Source organism: Notamacropus eugenii, chromosome 1, assembly GCF_028372415.1.
Source record: "Notamacropus eugenii isolate mMacEug1 chromosome 1, mMacEug1.pri_v2, whole genome shotgun sequence".
In the NCBI taxonomy this organism is placed as follows: Eukaryota; Metazoa; Chordata; class Mammalia; order Diprotodontia; family Macropodidae; genus Notamacropus; species Notamacropus eugenii.
The window spans coordinates 570336907-570351423 of NC_092872.1; the positions used below are offsets into that span (position 1 = coordinate 570336907).

The following is a 14517-nucleotide window of genomic DNA, read 5'->3' on the forward strand; positions in this document are numbered from 1 at the left end:
AGTCTTCTGATTTTTAGTTCAACATTCTTTCCACTTCACTTTGTTTTTCTTTGAGTGCAACTCAAGGAATGTAAGATAAATGTTATCAAATCCCATCTCACTCTTCTAGTCTTTCTAAAGTGAAGCTCCTGGGAAACTTTCAGGGCTAAAGGCATGACAGGAAATGAAAGAAATTTTTTTCACCCCAAGCCAGATCTCAGGCAGATATTGGAATTGTGACTATTAAAGAACTATGAAAGAAGTTAAAGTTAAAAATACACATTTGATCTATTGGCTTTTGCTAGTTAATCAGGTATAACTACGGGGGTCTGTATCATATAAGAACTGAAATAACCCTAGAAGATGAACTATTATACAAAAGAGTTTTAAGAATTCTTCAGTGTGGAAGAGGTCAAACTACAACTAAAAATTCAATGGACAACTAGCTATATTCCTTTGGACTGGACTTTATTGTGATCATGGCTCCAGGAACTTTGTCATCCTGAAAGACTGCGTCAGTCTTGGTACTCTATCAGTACTCTCAGTACCCCCTGTCTCTCTGGTTGAAGGAGGAGCAAAGAACTCCCAAAAGTTAGTTCCCAAAAGAACTTCAAAGAAGGCTCACAGGTTAGTGATCTCATCATTTCCCCATGGCTATATTCTGCTCAAGACTACATTATGATCATGCTTCCCCTGCGCCAACTCATGCATATATAAAAAGTCCTTTCCTCTTAGCCTTTTCAGCTTCCTTTTGTATGCTGTTTTTACCATTAGATTGTAAAATTCTGTAGGAAAGGAACAATCTTCCCCCCTCCTCCATATTTCTATACCGAGTACTCATCACACTGGCACATAAGCACATAATAAGTACTTAATAACCATTTCTCAACTGACAGACATGTGGCACTATAGCTTAGTTGATCATTAGATGATATCAGGTGTTCTGGAAAGCAGCAAGCTACAGTTTAGAAACAGAGAAATGTTTCAGCTAGGGCACAGACCCAGAACAGTAAATTTTCTAGGCTGCACATTTTTCTTTCCCACCGTGGGAGAGTAGGTATCTTTGCATGTGTGAAGATTGTCCTCGTTATTTAGGTCGCTAATATATTTTGATGAAATTCTTTTATTTTGAATTAAAGAATTCTCTGGGTTACTCTAAAAGAAGATGGACATTGGGAGACTTCTGAGAGCCAAGATGGCACAGTAAGCAACAGGGGAACTGGCAGACTCCAGCATGGAAAACCACCACTTGTACTGTGGCCAGGTGTTCAATATCTGCTGAACCTACCCATGCTCTATCACAGCCCCCAGCAGCCAGACCACCAGCACTCACCCACCTTACCCTGAAACTTCAAAGTAACCCTTGGGGAAACACAGTAAAACCCCAATGGCACACATCAATCCCTACGACCAGGCTCTACAGCCTCTAGCTATCAGACCTTGAGGCCCCAGCACAAAAAGGTCAATAACCAGGGCCCTAGTCCCCAGCACATTGTTGATGGAGTTTGAATTGATCCAACCATTCTAGGGAAGCAATTTGGAATTATGTTCAAAGAGCTATAAAAGTGTGCATGCACTTTGACCCAGCAATACTACCTCTAGATCTGTAACCCAAAGAGATCAGAAAAATGGGAAAAGGACCCACATGTAAAAAAAAAAAATAGCAGCTCTTTTTGACATGACCAAAAACTGAAAATTGAGGGACTGCCCATCAATTGGGGAATGGCTGAACAAGGTGTGGTGTATGAATGTAATGGAATACTATTGTGCTACAAGAAATGATGAGCAGGCAGACTTTAGAAAAACCTGGAAAGACTTATATGAACTAACACTGAGTGAAATGAGCAGAACCAGAACATAGTACCCAGTAACAACCACATTGTATGATGACTGAATGACAGACTTAGCTATTCTTAGCAATGCAAGGATCCAACTCCAAGACTCATGATGGAAAAGGCCATTCACATCCAGACAAAGAAATATGGAGTCTGAATGCAGATGGAAGCATACCATTTGCTCTCTTTTTTCTGTTTTGTTTTTTTTTCTCTCAGAATTCCTCCCATGCATTCTAATTCTTCTATATAACATGAGTAATGTGAAAATATGTTTAATAAGAATGTATAAGTAGAGCTTATATCAGATTGCACACCTTTTTGGGGAAGGGAGATGGGAGAGAGGTGGAGAAAATTTAAAACTTATGGGAGTTAATGTTGAAAACTAAAAATAAAATAATTTTTTTTTTAAAATCAGCATATATAGGGGAATGTGATTTGTACTTTTTATTAGAGACTTATACAAAAGCTACCTTAAAATTAAGTCTACTTTTTTAGGGTCAATGTTGGAAGGGGGCTCTACATTCTGATCAACAGTATACTATCAAAGACCCTACCTCTTTTCTTGCATCACTCTATAAATGTCTAAGTAAGTAAACTTTTCTGTATCTTGATTGCATATAATTTAAAATTTATTATCCAGTATAATTATATTTAAAAGGCAAATCATTTTAAATAATCAAGAGTTCTGTCTACTTTTTGTACGTATAATCATTGATAGAACATTTTCACTATTTTCTAATAACTTTTAGTGGTAGAAAGAAGCAGCATAAGCAAAAGTAAATATTAAAAATGAAAAATTAATTTTCCTATTTTGTATTCTTCACCTGAGTAGTTATTATTAAGAACAAGCAGCTAGGTATACAAGAAAAAACCAAAAAACTAGATTTGGAGACAGAAGACCTCGATTTGATTCAATGGGATGTATGGTAAGATGTGTGGACAATTCATTCTCCAACTACTCAAAAGTAAAACACTCATCCCTTTCATTGCTCCCCAAAACAGAAACCTTAGAAACTAATATATTTCTCTGGTGCAAGAAAAACAAGTCTTGATATCTTTCTGACCTCAGCTGCTATTATCACTTAGAATAAACAAAAGCTTTTTAATTAGTGAATTTTTAGAATAGTTCATATTTATTTAGCCAGCTCTGTTTTTGTCAGATCATAGAATTAGAAAAGGAAAGAAGGAAGGAAGGAAGGGAGGGAGGAAGGAAGGAAGGGAGGGAGCAAGGACCTATTAAGAATTTGCTAAATGCCAGCCACTTTCCAGGAGTTTCACAAATATCATATCCAAGACTTCCAAAAATATTATTTTATTTGATCCTTACAACAAAGGTAGATGTCATTATTATCCTTATTTTACAACTGAGGAAACTAAGGCAAGTAGAGGTTAAGTGACTTGCCTAGGGTCACACAGTTAGTAAGTGTCTGAGGTGGGATTTGACCAAGTCTTCCTGATTCCAGGCCCAGCACTCTATCTACTCTGCCACTTAACTGTGTTGGAGGGCATCTGTTTCAACTGTCCAAATTTACGGATGAAGTACATTAGGTATAGAGAGGGTAAGTAATTTTGCATGGTGTTTGTTTGTTTTGAGAGAACAGATATCAACCACAATTCACAGAAGTGGAAAAAGATCAATTAATCTTGTCTTACTGGCTATCCTCCCTTGAATAAGTTATTAAGCCTTAGTTTTTTCATCTATACAATGGGAATAATTATACCTCCCTTGTCTATCCCTGAGGATTTTAAAAATCAAATAAGAAAATATATGTGACAGCATTCACACTATTCAGATGGAAGCCATTATCTGACGCAATTTCATCCTTTTGTCAATGAGGAAACTGAACCGTGGGAAATTAGGGATCATGATTTAGATGTGGAAAGGAACTCAGATTATTTAGTCCAATTACTTCATTGTGCAAATGAGAAAGCTAAGAGAAAGTGACCTACATGCCTTCTGTTATAACCTCATTTGTTTACTAAATATATAGAGACAAATTAATGTATTTTCAAAGCAATGGGCCAGAATCTGGCTGTTAACCCAGTTTTTCTCCAGATCCAGTATTGAACCAAATCAGAGAGAATGTAACCTATTGGAGTATGTTTTCCCAAAATGTCATGGAAAATCATAGGCAGGCCTGGTAGATAGAACCAGTTAGGGCTGGTTCTGGAGGCTCTTACCTTTTAAGAGGCTACACTACAGTTTCTTAAGTGCCAGGCTGAAGTGTAGGTTACAGTTCTCTCAATCATGCCTTTCATGTAATTCAGACATTTGTGATTTCCTTGTGAAATTAAATAATCTTTAATTTCAGAAAAAAAAGAAGGGGTCAGGGCACAGGGTCAGAGCCAGAACCAGTGGTCAGGTGTTTTTATTCCAAGTTTTCTGTATTCCTCCTACAGCATACTTACTGTCATAATTTACCAAGCCCCAAATTAAACTGATTCTCTCTTGTCTCCACGTCCCACTACACCAAGCTGTTTGAAAATCCTTTTGTTTGAGATTAACAACTCCGTTAAATTATTTTATAAAAATGTATAAATTCATGTTTCAACCAAAAATGTTCATAAAATTAGAACAATGCAATTAATTTTCATTTAAATCAAAGTCATATTGTTTAATCATTTTTTCACATTTGAAATGTGATTGTATATACTAGGTCCTGAAGGTTATTTTATGGGAAGGATATGCTTCTAGGAGTGTAAAACCTATTTAAACGTAAAACAATGACTTCCTTATTTCCCTTCGCTCTTCCCCCTCACCCCCCAATTTCTGGACACAGCTGTACCTGACCTATCTCTTGCAATCCTGGCCAGCTGGCAGCCCTTTCCACACCAGCCATTGCTGCCTCCCAGCTGCACTGGCTCACCCCCTATTCCTTCTGAGTGGACTCATAGAAACTGATCAAATTGTTTTGAGCCAGAAGGTACCAATTTTATGGCTCAAAACTACTCCACTAAAGACAGTGGGCATCCTAGTTCCTTCTTTACTTCCTGGCCACTCTGTCTGGCAGCTGGTAGCTCTGACTTCTCCCTGAAAGCCTTGCATTCATCAAGCAACATCCCCCTATTTTGTCTGCAATATTCTTTTGCTAAAAACATAACTTTATAATTCAATAAAATAAAATAATAATAAATAGTGGATATAGATGTTACATTAATGCCAGGATATTGATTTTTTTTTAAATGATACTAATTCTCAAAGTTCAGGACTTCAAATGTATTCTGAGTTTATAAGAAAAAACAAGACAAAACACTATACTATTTTTTTTTTTTACCTCTATCCTTTCTTTTCAAGGAAATGCACTACTTGACAATCTTGGTATGTTACATGTAGCATAAGAGTATTTAACCCTCAGAATAAAGGTCAGTTTTGTATGCTCAACTCCATTTTCTTTTTTTTAATGCATGATTAAATGGTAATTAAGTTTTAATGAAAAGTGTTGGGCTGATTACAATTAACATAATTATACTAGTCAGTTCATGTCCTCATGTTCTACATGCTGTGTTGAGCTGGCAAGACAATGGACCTTTAATGGGGTCTAAAAGTCTTATGAGTCTTCACAATTTACATTCTTCTGTTCCAATAAAGGATGAACACATTTACCACAGAAGAGTACAGTAGTCAAAGCTAATGCAAATAGTATTTATTTTTTTAAAAGAAACATTATTTTGACAACGCATCGGCTGACAATCAAATACTTACCATTTTTATTAGACTTTCAGTAAGTATTTTTCCTCCCTTTCTCATTATTTTCAAAAGTAAAAATATTTCATCTTGTAATCCAAATTGAAAAAAAACACTATGTAAATGAATAATTTTTGCTTACAATGCTTCAAGCAAGTGGAATACCAGTACAGATAAAATGTACTTTTTCTTTCTCAATTTCTAATGTAACCAGATTATAGAGTACTTCCATTGACAATCTCAAAGCTCACTTTATTTTAATTTTTTAATGTGAATCTACTGTTTACAAAGAGCAATGGACCCATGACAGTGAAATGGAACAGCACAACCTCCTAGGATTAATATGAGGATAAAATGATAAAATATTTGTAAAATGCTTTGAAACTGTAAAGCATTCTCTAAATGCTTTCAACACAAGCTTCTGACTCTAATTACAAAATGATGCAATTATTAGGATCTGTTCAACAATAAGGCATATCATTGCCCCTATAAGAAAACAGTAATTCAATAAATCAAGTATATATAGGGGTCACCTCCTCCGCTCTCCTTCCTATGTAGAACATCAACCAGATACCTTGACCCCTAGCTGTTTTTTTTTTTCTACTAATGTTTTCTTTTCTGAACAGGTGACTGAACAGTTTTGAAAGCTGAAGTGTCTAGTGTCAGAGAAGACCCTGTAAGTGCAAAGACAGTAATGACTCTAATGAGAGGAGTAGCTGGCTGTAGTAGATAAAGGAGGAATTCGTTTTTAGCAGATGCAGGAATATTGACTGCTGAAATGGAAAAGCGCAAGATTCAGTGAAGGTCTGTGTTTGGGGTAGAGAAAATATGCAGAAGCAAGGCGAAATATGAAATGCCTCATCAGTAATATCACAATCTGCTCTATGCTCAGGTACATTTTAAACAGTATCCCTGAAATATTTTTAATTATAAGTTACTCAGTTTTATTTTATTAATATGCACTTGTGAATCTTTATATTTGGCCTTTTATGCATTTGTAGGAATAAATGATGTCTCTTATACCTTACTCATATTGCACAATGAGCACCATCTCTTTCTTATTCCCTCTTTTTGGGGTAGCTCTAGATATGAACAATTAGTAAAAGTGTCTCTGGGGTGATAGGGCAAGGGGTTCAATGAGCCAACATGTGTGAGTACAAAGAGCTTAACTCCTTGTATTAGAATTGGAATCCCTAAGACTAACCTCAGATCACACTTCATACCTGGACATGGGAGATTTGCCCTAGCCCCAGTTTACCCAGAAGAAGTGCCTCAAGGTCAGACAAAAATTTGGATTTTGAGTATGGTAATTATTTTGCTGACTTGATAGATGGTCTTTACGAATTACCATGACTGAAAGATATATCTTACAATCAGTCTGGTTGAAGAGTGGAATTTTTGAGATTGAATAATAAAAAACAACATTAAGGGTAATAATCCATAATAAAATCTGTTTTAAAGTAGACAACGTCTTCTTCTTAAATTGGAAAGATGAAGGAATGATTCTTTATAAAGAAAAGAGAAACTTCTCTCTTTCGAGGGGGGCAAATTTTACTAAATTAAAAAAATATATATTTATAGCCAGATCTTAATTAGTATGAATAATGGATATGGTAACATAGTTGTATTATTTGAATTTGCACTTAATATATCCATTAGACTGGAACCAATGACCATATTTTACATATAATTATAATGTGACCACTTTAAGGGATTCATTATTTGAACTATTAGGGACCTAGCAACAAGGCAATTATAAGAGACTAAGACAAGCAAAAACCTAAATCAAGGGTAAATTAATTTCTTAATTTTCTTCACAATGTCCTAAGCCTCTGATGAAAAAGGAGTTATTAAAAGTAAAATAATGCTCATCAAATCAAATATTGGTATAATCACAAAATCATACAACTATTTAAAATCAACAAACATTTTTTAATTGCCTACTGTGTCTAGAACATTATTTCAGGCACTGAAAAAGATAGGAAGCTTGGATGGTAGGCTGATTGGTGTATTATGTACTATTGCATTGGCTTTCAGTTTATTAAGGGGATGGGACATATGCACAGATAACTATAATATTTGATACAAAATTCAGTGATAGCTTCATGACTTTTATTCCCCAAAATTAAAAAAAGAAACTATTATATCATGAAATAGGATAGGAACATAAGAAAAATACAAATACCTGGCACTGCCATCTGGAGAGTCCATGAAAAACAAAATGAAAACATAATCATGGCCCTGAAGGAGCTCATCTGAATACTAAATTTGATCTGTGTCTAGGAGTGGGAAAGATTGGCATGGTAACCTTATAAAGAAAATGGCATGCTTCCTTTGACAGCCCCAATGATTTTCATTCTTGAAAGGGGCAGTCCTCCTGTTAAACATAGGCTTAATTATTGAAGCCCTTGATGATCATGAATATATTCTAAATAAATTGACAAATCTGCAGCCAACCCTACCCAGTTTTGAAGGAAGGAAACTAAGACCCCCAAAACTACTCAGTATCAAACAACAATCCCCAGGCAACATCAGGCAGTGCACAGTCCACAAATGTCCCTATAAGGCATACTTTCTTCTTCCCACAACAAGTGCTGGACCACAAATAATTTTAACTGTTATGCCTTTCATATAGCTAGCTAACTTGCTTATATTTAAAAGAAATAAATGTCCGTAAACCCCAATCAGAGCAGAAAGAGACATGTTGGACAAACCCTACTAGTTTCTCCTTGTGAAAGCACAGGGATACCAATAATATTTTATGTAGTTTGTATTTCAGGGCAAAAAAGCATAAAACTGAGTAGAAAAGACAGGTCTTCTTAATATAACATATACAGTGTGAGCTCTGTTACACATGTGGGAAAACTCAAGCAGAGGTCATACCAGGGTTCAGTAGTTTGGTGATTGTTAAGGACCTTGACTTTCTCACACTGTTTTTGGAGGCTTCTGAGAGAAAGAAACTAGAATACAGTAGGAAGATCTTTCATCATGTTGATCTTTACATCACAAGAAAGGGACCTTAGCAGGAAATGCCTGACTGGTGAGTGTCTGCCTTGCAAACTCCTATGACCAAGGATGGCAATCAGAGGCTGAAGAGTAGTTCTTTCTCTAGGCTAAGAACTGCTGTGTCTGCAAGTGAAATTGTAGAGCAGCCAGAGGGAGCTTTGCTTTCCCTCACCTCCATTCAGCCCAGGTAGCACATACCTGCTAAGCCAATGGGCAATGTCTTTCTGGTCCCTCTTTGTCATATGAAAGATGGAGTTTATACATCTTTAATGATTGATTGAGTCTTTTCTCTGTTACAGACAGCTGTTTTCTTACCATTTGTTCCCTAATTGATTACCACTGTTGTTAGTAGTTATGAATGAATGCGTTTTCCTTTCTAAACAGAAGAAAAATATAGCTTCCAAATCCAAATCCTAGTCTGGTATGATTAATGATAAAAGTGGGTAGAGATTCACTGTAATGAATGATGCCTATAGGTAGAGATTTGGGAAGAAGTATTGATTACTGTAGGATTATATATACATATATATGCACATATATATGTATATATATATACATATACATATATAAAATCTTCTCAGGAGAAAGAAAAGTAGGTACCCCAAATTTTCATATCCTTCAAATGAAGATATCAGAATGATATCCTACCCCTAGGCAACCACAACTTTCTAGAAATAGGAATACCCATAAAAAGAGAGAATAATGGAGATATATTAGATACAGGTAAATCACAGATAGATAGATAGTATAGATCCCTCCACCCTACCCTGCACCCCTCCACCAGAATAAAATAGAATTCTCAGGCAATAGGAAGCCAAATCTAGATCCCCAGGATCTAGATCCCCAAAAGGATGATGCTATTTAACTCTTAAATCTGATACAAGTGGGAACCAAGTAAAATCATAATTTCCTTGCATTTCTTTTGGTTCAACCTATTTTATTAGCTTAGTGAGGAACTTGGAATAGAATTGTTCTTCCTTTTTTTCCCCTCTTTTTTAATTTCCTGAAGGCAAGTTTGAAGAATGGGAAGAAGTTCACCTTCTTTGAGTTTCTGATAGGCAGTATTTTCTTTCTGTCTGCCTCTTGAACTCTGTCACTATCACTTTCAGCTTTCAATCTTTCTAAGGGCTGGCCTTTTGTAGATTTTCTTGTTCTCTCTATCTAAGCAGGAGTTTGGATATACTCGAGCAAAACCAGTTCAATAAGACTGAAAAAAGACTATCTATCTTTGCTTTTATATCCCATTTTCTTGTAAGTTGTAGCCTATACTTTTGTCTCCTTGTATTTCTCTTCATGTAGCCACGTATATGTTCTTTCTCCTGTGTATTTAAGCCTCATCTTCCTTATCTCTATCTCTATATATGTATATATATGTGTGTATATGTACATCTGTGTATGTATGTATGTATGCATAAAAGCTTCAAATGAAATGAATAAACCTAGGATCTTCTTGCAAATGAGTTATATGATTAGTCTCATTGCCATTCTGATGGGGGAAAGGGATGTCACAATTCTAGGAATAGGGAATTCTATTTTAATTTCTTTTATTCCTACTTGTTAGAAACTAGGTTAGCCTTTAGTACAGTGAAGAACTCTACCTTTGGTTAGTTATATGAAAAAGATGGAGTAACGAGGGAGTAAGGATCAAATGGGACAGAATTCTCTTTAGTTTGATCATAGAGCTGAAGCTTTTGGTTATTGGAAATCACCTCTTATATATAACTCCACCTACTTCCCCACTCCACACACAACCATTTATTGAAGATTATAGAGTATGACCTAGAAAGGATTTTGGAAACCATCAAATCCATCCCTTCTCATTCTTTCAATTAGGAAGCTGAGGGCTGGAGAGGTTAAGTGACTTGCCAAAAGTCACATAAGAAGAAAATATCCCTTTGAAATGTGTCATTCCCTGATCTGATGATGAGAAAGCCTTCAGAACAAAAAGAGACAGAAAGTAAAATAGCTTTCTAGGAGGAAATGATGCATAATCTCTATGAAAACACAAACACACTTTCCCTTACAATAAACTCACTTTCCCTCTATTAAAAATGCCTTTAAAAAAGGCATGGGGTCAAAATAGAATCAGGAATTATTTAAAGATAATCCACAGTTAAAGGGGCTTTTGCCACAATGTTACCTACTTATCCACCCTAAGTACATCATTTTTTTCTTTTTTAGTTTTAAAAGGAATAGATTATAAGAGAGGAAACATGAAATAGTAGATAGAGAGCCTGAGAATCAAAGAAACCTGGGTTCAGATTTCATGAGGGATACATTATGGTTGTATGACCCCAGGTCATTAATTTCCTAATATCCTCAGGCAAACCATAGTTTAGAGCAGTAGCCAGTCTTCATTTGTCTAGAGATTCAGAAAGGGTTTCCTCACTGGGAGCTCTCTAGGCCACAGAGTCAATCTCTAATCACACACACACACACACACACACACACACACACACACACACACACACACACACACACACACACACACGACCTGTGATTTCACTGGTATAAGGAACTTCCACTGAGGAAACTCCCTTTATTATTGTAGTTGAGCATATTCTCTGCAATTTCTATTTTTAAATAATTTCTGAGGACACTGAGATTTTCAATGACTTAACCAAAGTCCCTCAGCCAGTATGTGTCAAAGGAAGGTCTTGGGCCCAAGTTGTTCCGATTCTGAGGCTGGTCTGCTCTTACTGCTGTCAGGCACTTGTTTATAAAAGTAAAAATGAGTATATTGTTAAGGGAGGAAAGAGATTAAATTTGTATATGTGGTTGGATAAAATACAAAATTCTCATTATGGTAGCTTCTACAATCTGGCTCCCATTTACTTTCCCAGCCTTGCTTCATTTTAATCCCTTTCATTCACTCACAGGGCTAGGCATGCCGTTTGAAATACTTGAAATTCCTTCTCCCACCCCTGTATCTTTACATAGGTGGTCCCCTATTTCTTGAATGCAGTCATTCTTCACCTGCTTCTCCTAGAGTCTTATCTTCTTTCAAAGTACAAGTTAGGCTCCTTGGTCTGACTGGGCTTCAATCTTCTGTGCTAAAGTGAGCACTGGGTGCATTTATTGATTCCTGTTGGTATTGGCTAAGAGAGCAGCTTAGTGTAAATAACTAAGAAACTGTTGGTTTGGGACTCACACAGTTTATATGTATGTATGTGTATATGTATACGCACATGCATAAGCTTTTCCTGATATTCCTTAATTCTAGTGATTTCCCTCATTTGATCATCTCAATTTATCATATATGTATGTATATATTAGATAATGCATACATATATAATATATGTATAGATCTTATTTGCATAGTTATTTACATTTCTGTCCCATTAAACTATGTATATATTTTTGTTTGTATGTTATACCTATGTAATTTCCTTCTGTTTTATGAGTAAGATTAAATAAACTGTTTAAATAAACTAAACCCATTTTTTGTGGTTAACTCTATGAGGCAAATCTCTTGTGGTTAGAGTCCAAAGAAATGTGCTCCAAAGGGAGAAACATATCCCAGTAGGTTAGACAGAAAGGGAAAGATCTGGGGCTGTCTGAGTGCCACAGAGACAGGTTGGAGTTTTCCGTATTGTCTCTTGATGTGGGTGTGGGAATATCAGGGCTTTTAAGTGATGCATTGGATAGAATGCCAAGCTGTAAATCAGAAAGATTCATCTTCCTGAGTTCAAATCTGGCTTCAGACACTCACTAGCTGCGTTACTCTGAGCAAAATCTCTTTACCCTGTTTGCCTCAGTTTCCTCATCTGTAAAAGGACATGGAGAGGGAAATAACAAACTACTCCAGTATCTTTGCCAAGAAAACCCCAAATGGGGTCATGAGGAGTTGGCCATGACTGAAAACAAACTGAACAACAAGAAGAATGCTAGCTCCTGGGCCCCTCATTACAAAAAAGATCAGTTGTACCTTCATACCAGGTATTGGAGATGGGGTACATATTTTCATGAAGTTGCACTGAATTCTCCACTGACACATCTATCCCAATATCTGTAGCTTCAGTTGAAATATCAGAGTCAGGCATTTTTAAACTTTACTTATTAATCATATAAACAATAGGCAAGTACCAATGCCAGCTGTTTTGTGGGTCAGTTTTTGCTTAAGTGGACATAATTCCAGTTTTGATAGAGAACCATGGAAAGATGTGAGGAGAGATTTTCTTCTCTTCTATTTTGCAGATAACCTTTTTTATTTAGCTCTACAAAACAAGAAAGGGTAGATATGAAGAATATCACTAGTTTTTATTATAAACTTTCCAAAGCATCATGATCCTTCAGAGCCTAGAGTAAGTTTCATATGTTATCACAAGAACAGTTCAAAAGTAACTTGTCAGACTTAGACTGCATGTAAATATATATTCATTTTGGGATTAAATACAAATTTGTTATATGATAATTAAATTGTCAGAATTTATATAATGATTTAAAGTTTGCAAAACCTTATTAAAATGTATTATCTCATCTGAGCCTAACAAAAACTCTATGAGATAAATGCTATTATTATGCCCTTTTGGCAGATTATTAGAGCAGCTAGGTGGTGCAATGGTTAGAACACTGGGCTTAGTAATCAAGAAAATTCATCTTTATGAGTTCAAACCTGGTCTCAGACACTTATTAGATCTGTGACCCTGGGCAAGTCACTTAACCTTGTTTGTCTCAGTTTCCTCATCTGTAAAATGAGCTGGAGAAGGAAATGGCAAACCATTCCAGTACCTTTGCTAAGAAAGCCCCAAATGGTGTCACAAAAAGTTTTGCAATTAAAGAAATTGAGGCTAAGAGATTTAAAGTGACTTGCCCAGAGTTACATAGCTAATAAATGTCTGAGACAGGATTTTTGACTAATATCTTCCTGACTCTCAGTCAACAAACATTTATTATGTACCTCCTATGTGTCAAGCACTGTGCTAAGTACTGGGGATACAAAGAAAGGAAAAAAAAAGCAGTCCCACTCTCAAGGAGCTCACATTCTAATGGCAGAGATAACATTGAATCAACTATGGGCAAACAATATTTATACAGCATAAACTGGAGATAAAGGAACAGAGAGAAAGCACTAGAAATAAGGAGGTCAGGAAAGGCTTCCTGTAGGAGATAGGGTTTTATCTGGGACTTGAAGAAAGTCAAGGCTGAAATGAGAAAGGAAAGAATTCTATGCATGGTAAGGAGGACAGAGAAAATGCCCTAGATTGGGAGATGAGTGTCTTATAGGAGAAATAGCAGGGAGGTTGTTGTCACTAGAGGATAGAATTTGTGAGGGGGTCATAAAGTCCGTAAGAAGATTGGAAAGTTCAAAGAGGGCCATATTAGGAAGGGCTTTGAATACCAAATGAAGGATTTCATATTTTATTCTAGAGATGATAAGGAGCCATTGGAGTTTATTGAGTAGGGAAAGTGATATGACCAGACCTGAACTTTAAGGAGGATCATTAGTGGTATTCCAGGAATACTGAAAGATACTCAAGGAAAATGATTTCCATCATCCTCCTGAAATTCCTACCATTTGAATAATTATTAGAAACTCATCATTGAAATGAACATGGTATCTAATATTAAGTAGATTATTTATTGAGTTATTCATTGACCCCTAAACCAATAGGAAACAATACATAAATCTTAAGGTGGGCAAGATAGAAAAAGTTTTTAAAATATCAAAGGGCGGTATGTGAGTTTCAGATCAGAGAATACAACTCTAATGAAATAGAATAGTACCTGGGAAGGATTTGTGATTTAGGCAGGCTGAGTACAGAAAGAAGTGCCAAAGACAAATCTTTAATATTTAACAATTTTGTCTATTACCAGGTTCCAATCTGTGGCCAGGGACTCAGATCTAGATTCTGATATATACAAGTTAAGGGGAACATTTATGGTCTTATAATTACTGGGGTGAATTATAGGTACTTCTCTGCCAGTGACCAAAATCTATCAGACAGACCTAATGTTTTACAAGCTCATATTATTTACTCTCAGGACAATCTGTCTGTTTAATGAAACATT

General features: G+C 36.0%; 1 protein-coding gene across 1 annotated transcript in view; it reads right to left on the bottom strand.

The window, feature by feature from the left end:
• Positions 1-14517, bottom strand: part of CSMD1 (CUB and Sushi multiple domains 1) — a 2598423-nt gene that overhangs the window by 473358 nt on the left and 2110548 nt on the right. The gene's annotated exons all lie outside the window — the stretch shown is intronic.